Below are 6,323 nucleotides of genomic sequence, written 5' to 3'. Positions count from 1 at the left end.
CCCTTACTAGGGAACACACTTGGAGACTGAGCAACCTATGGGCTTCCTCTGAGCAGGGGGTCTAGGTTATCTCCGCGCTTGTGGAGTATCGGTCTCTGCACTTACTTATTTGTTTGAATCAGCATAGAGAGTAATAGGTCCCATTATGGCGTTCCATACACATGCTCCACCACACTGTCTTCACACCTTATTCACCTTGCCCATCCCATTTCCGTCTTCTCAACTCCTGTTGGTCCCCTTTCTCCTTCCAAATAGTGCTCACTTTCATCCTCATGTCACATGCTCTCCATTACTCTCCCTTATTTATTTCCATTCCCTTGCACACACAGGTGCTCTCTCTCTCTCTCTCTCTCTCACACACACACACACACACACACACACACACACACACTTAAAACCAGAGTCCACATCTGAGAAAGCAGCACATGCAGTATTTGTCTTCCCGGATTGGGCTTGTTCTGCTTAACATAATGACTTCCGGTTGCATCTATTTTCCTGCAATCATCACTATTCATCTCTCTTTACACATGAATAACATCCCAATGTACATGTGAGCCACATTTGTTTTTTCCAGTGACCAAAAAGTCAGCAGGGCCCGTGATTTGCTGCAGTCAGAATCTTGTGCAGTTTCACTGTAGGTTGATTCTTTTGATAAAACACGGTCAATAAAAGCTTTCAATTAGCTGTCGAAAACCAACTTTACAAGAGTAAAGCCCTGGTCATGACTTCTCACTGGATGATTTTCAAACTATCAAACTTCTCAGCCTTTTGGAATCAACCAAGCCAGAGCTCATGGGATCCTTGGCATCCTGCTCATCGTTCATTCAAATCAGAAGCATGTGAGTTAGGGACTGGGTGCTGACAAGGCTCCTGATACTCACTCACTCATTCATTCATGCTAAGCTGTGGATACAGATGTGGGTGCTAGTGCAGAGCACACACATACCAACAGCCAGGCCAGCTTCCTCCACTGAGCAGCACTGATTAGGAGCCCAGTAGCTGGTGCTTATGGTTGAGCACAAAGGTTCTCCCTGCGGATGAGTTCTGGTACCGTTCTCTCAGCAGGAGCCTGGGGCTGCAGGCACCAATTGCAGGGCCTGCTTTTTAGTTACAACCAAGTTTTATTGCATTCCCTAAACAGATATAAGAGAGTTGGGGGTGACAGAATGCAATTAGAGGAACAGACTTCTTTGGGAGTCTCCTGGACGCTGTTCAGAGAGGGGAAAAAAGACTTGGTTTTCTGTAATGTCTGAGTGTTTCCTGCCCTTGCTAAAGAGCACCTGGCATAAATTCAGCTGCAGCGTCGCCTCCATCCAACTCTACACTATAGGGTGATGGATGACACAAAGCTGCCTTGTTTCTGAATTGTACAGAGCTTCAGCTACCCACCAGGAGAGAAACTCACCTCATTTGCATTCCCTCCCAGCTCCATAAATCCCAAGAATTAAACAAGCACCTGCGGTACTTTCTTTTTAGAAATGGTACCACTTCTCCGGTCTTTGGGGCTACTCTTTGGCAAGACGGAGTGTAATTCTCTATATAGGACATTCGCTGAGGGGGAAGTTAACAGAGTTAAATAATTTTCATTAACTCTGAGTAGATAATAAAATGGAAGTAGTACTAAATGCTTCCATTTTCCATTTAAACTAGACCAAAGATCGTTTGAAGATTTAAAATCTTTTTCCAACTTTTCGTTGCTTCCCAAATCCTTACCCAGCTTTTTTTTTTCCACCCTCTAACCACTGGGTCCATATAAAACATCATTTAAGCTTCTCAATGAATCTGGGGAAAATGGTATCAACCCATTTTGTCAACAAGGGCCTGAGCTTTAGAGACGCAGCGCGAAGCACGTTTGTCAAAAGTCACACAGCAATGGGACTTAACTATAGTCTGCTAACAACAGCTCCAGTAGGCAGCCAGTCATTGCCCAGGTGTTGCCTGGTTGGGTCCCGCCACTGAGAATGAATGAACAAATCAAAATTCAGACCACGGAGCAGGTTAAAGAATGCCATGCGCTCACATTCTGCAATCCCATGAAGCCTAAGAGTTTTCAGTCTGTCGGCATCCTTTTCTCCCACGCTCGCACCTTTCCCAGCTGGCACTTGTTTCCCTCCAGTGCCCTCAATACTTGCTTTGCCTCAGAGCTTTTTAGAAAAACTAGGTGTTGGAACAAACTATGAAAGTGAGTACACGGCGCCGCTAAGAGATGGGCCCAACAAGTGCTCCCCACCCCCTGACACGCACACACCTTGAATTTAGTCTCCTCAGTCATTTGTTTCTAAGCCATTCTTCTAGGTGAGAGCCATCCAAGGCTGCTGGGCACACCCCGAAATCTTTCAGGATCTTGCTGAGCACTCCTTGGGAAAATGCACTGTTTTTCTACCTGCCAGTTAAGAAATGGCACCGCTGCATTTGAGGAAGAGTGGAGACATCCAGTGGTCGTGTGTGTGGATAACAACTAAGTTATCTGTACAAAGATAGGATTTGGATAGAGTCTGGTACTGAAAGGCCTGAAAAGGTTTCTGGTTAAGAGAACAGCTCAGTTGGTAGAGTACTTGCCTGGTAAGCATGAGGACCTGAGTTCAACCCACAGAATTGACATAAAGGAGTCAGGCATGGTGGCATGCACTTCCAAGGCTGGGGAGGTAGATACAAGTGTATTTCTGGTGCTCGCCGGGTAGTCAGCGTCGTCTGCTTGCAAAGTTCCAGGCCAATGAGAGACCCACTGAGAAGACTCTATTTAAAAAATATAATAAATCTAAAACCCTAAGATGGAGGTGCCTGAAGGTTAACACCTGAGGTAGAGCTTTGCACTCCATGTACACAAGCACATGTATGTAATGCTCCCACATACACAAAGTTTCTGTTTTGTCATTATGGCCTTTGGGTAGCCAATATAGGATATGTAGAATGTCACTAACCAACCAGTATATTTTTCCAGATAATCTTATCTTTGAAGACCTGGGGATGACTTTCCCCACTGCTCCAAATGATCACTGTATTAAAGTGATTTAACTTTCTCCAAAAATAATCTACACGTAATAGACTGTTTGACTCTTTCTATTTATATACATGGCCTCTGGCTTCAGGTGTGCAGGATATACTAATATTAACATGACTGTGCCTTGTGTTGGTATAGAAAAAAATAAATAAAAAGCTGGAAGGGTCAAGAGGTCCTACTGACCACGGAACAATTTGGGAATCAGTTCAGGGAAGAAAAGGCACATGTGTTTAAATCCCCCTGAAGTACTATTGTTGAAAGTTGCTCAGTGATGCTGAGATAAAATAACTAGCCCAGGATAGAATTATGTTTAAAGGTTCACAGAACAAGGTTTATTTATTACGATTATAATTTTTCTTACTCGGCCTGAAGAGGTAGCCTAGCAGTTAAGAGTACTGGCTGCTCTTCCAGAGGATCTGGGCTCGGCTTCTTGCACCCACACGGTGACTTATAAATGCCTGTGACTCCAGTTCCAGGGGATCCAATGTCCTCCTTCTGACCTCTGTTAGCATCAAGCACGCATACAAGGCACATGCATAAATGTAGACACACACACACACAAAAGATAAATACACCCTTAAAAACTAAATAATTCTTCTCACCAGTATGTATGGGACAAGAAGCTTCGAGGACTGGCTGAGCAGACTGAGAACGGAGAGACCTCCAAGAACAGAATTCTGGGAAGCCGTGTTGACGTGTCTGCCCTCTGGGCTGCTTAGCTCAGGGGCAACCGTCCTCAATCAAGTCAGCCAACTGTGCACGCTTCTTTGACGTTTTCTCCACTAGGCCGTCCTATCGCTTCCCATGGCCCTCACTGCAGGAATCTCACAGCCTTGTCCTGTGCCCCCCACCCGGGACCCTCCTAACCATTCCACACATCACCTATCAATTGGCCCAGTCGCAGCACCTGTGTCCCATACGTGGCAAGAATCGGAAATTAGAGTAAAGGAGGGAGCTGGTTCTCCGACTAGGAAACATGTAACCAAGTTAAAATAACCTGCTGTGCTGGGATTTTAGGATAACGAGAGATGCTTAAGCTGGCCATCGAGTTTCTGTGAGTCCCAATGCATAGACTCTCAGTGAAGACTAAAGTGAACCCAAATTATTTATATCCAGTTATTTAGTCTTGTTTTAAAACATTTCTGTCCTCTGTAAATGATAATGGGGGAAGAGTGGATATCTGCCCAGGTTCTGACCTTTGCTCTTGGAGAAGACATTATATTTATCTATTTTCTGGGGAACACATGATATGAGTCAGAAGATAATCTGCAGGAGTTCATTTTCTCCATCCATGATGTGGATCCCGAGGATAGAACTCAGGCCATTGGACTTGGCAGCAGAGACCACTAAGCCGTCTCATGCCCCACCCTCGCTCTTGTATTATTCTTATTTTAACGACTTCCTGTGCATCTTGTGACCACATCCTCCTATCCCACCATCTTCTCTCCCACCCACCTCTGCTGTCTTCTTCCCAATTCTTCCCCCTCTTTCTTGAATGTCTTGGCTGTGTGTGCAGGCCCTCTGCTAGCAGCTGCTGTGTGTTTATCATTCGAACAGCCGTGTTAGATCCACAAGATGAATAGACTTCCCCTTCTCTCTATCTTCTTCCTGCTCCTTCTTCTGGAATGTTCCTGAGGCCCTGAAAGGGATGATAAAGATGTTCTATTCAGGATCGGGGCACTCAGCAGTCACTTACTCTCACTGATTTGAATCCCAATTCCTATCTGTTACAAATCTGTCTACATGAGCTTCACAGAAGAAATCCCATCATTCAGGCATTGTCATGAATTCTTAGATATTTACTTGAAAATCGCATTTGATCTGCACTCATTTACCTGTTCTATTGATACCTACCTAACGTGAATACAAAGCTTGTGTAGACAGTTTATCAGATAAAGTTGGTGTGTGTGTGTGTGTGTGTATGTGTTTCTTTTTGACTGCATTTCTTTGACAAATGTTATATTTTCCTGTTGCTTTGAACAGACTGAGGATCAGAGGCCAGTGTCACAGCCCTGGCCCTCCCACTCATGCACCGTCTGACCCTATGTTAGTGCTTGGCTTTCTAGTTCAGAAAATTAGTAATTAGATGGCTGGTAAGGGCCCACCACTATAAAACACTACCTTGTCTCTTTCCCTGCCGGTGATTAATTGTTCTATCTGAACTGCATTATGACTGTGCAAAAGTCAAGAGTCACCTGGCAACTTTGGGTCTTTGTAGGAGATTTGCTTGTTCCAAAAGCAAGAACGGAGGAGTTGTGTGTGTGTGTGTGTGTGTGTGTGTGTGTGTGTGTGTGTTTCCTTAAGAAATTATTAGCGACATTTAGGCTAGATATGTGTAGCACAGCAATATCTTGTGTTTTAGGTCTCTCTACACCCCCCTCCCTCAAATCCATATTACACCACCTCTCTCCTGTGAAAGGCAAAGCGGGGAGAGGAAAGGGAAAGCCAGGAACCCAGAAACCCACTTCCTGATCAAAACACTAATTCTTTTTTATTTCAAGCAAGAAGGGGGTCAAAAAGAGCAGTTGCTGCTTATGCCAATTCTCAGTAGTTTGCCATGGCACACGTTTAAAGATCTTTCCTCTCCCTGGTCTGCCAGGCCAGGGATAGAAGAAAGATGGGCAGTGAGGGACGAGGCAAGAGTTTGCAAGCCCCCTCTGAAACACAGCCTTTGCATTCCTTGCCTGAAGTTTAACTTGATTATGCATTCATTAAAGAGGAGTGATGGCGATGATTAAACAAAAACATCTTTAAAATGCAGAGTTCATTTCAGCCCATTTGGTTTTGTTACACACAAATTGGATTTGCATGGCATCCCGCACAGCAGGTACTCCACTTGAAATCAAAGACAGATGCTTTTACGGGATTAAAAAGAAAACCGAGGGGGAGGGGGCGAGGGCTAGAGATTGAGATATTTTGCATTTCGGTAATAAAGGTCCAGAATGAAATAGTGAACGTCTTGCCGCATTATCCATATAAGTGTTTGGGCTATAATTAAAAGGAAACAAGAATTCCCATCGTAACTTGAATAATTGTCAAAGAGGAACATTTAATTTGCAGGGGGAAAAATGATTTCTCCCATAAATGTCTAATAATACCTTAGCATATTTGAAATTTAATCATAAGTGGCTTAGAATTAAACCATGTGAATTATTACTGAAACATTTCAAGTAGTGACATTAAATGCTTTGTTTGAAATTAGCCATTAATTCAAAAGTCTTCTCTTGAGCTGCTGTGAGAATTTAACTCCTTGTCTGTAAACAGGAGTCCCCGGCTCTCCTACTAGATAATTAATCTTCATATCTCTAACAGAGTCACATTG

This window comes from Meriones unguiculatus, chromosome 5 (genome assembly GCF_030254825.1).
Source record: "Meriones unguiculatus strain TT.TT164.6M chromosome 5, Bangor_MerUng_6.1, whole genome shotgun sequence".
NCBI lineage: Eukaryota > Metazoa > Chordata > Mammalia > Rodentia > Muridae > Meriones > Meriones unguiculatus.
The sequence above is the reverse complement of the archived record's forward strand: the minus strand, read 5'-3'. Positions refer to the sequence as shown.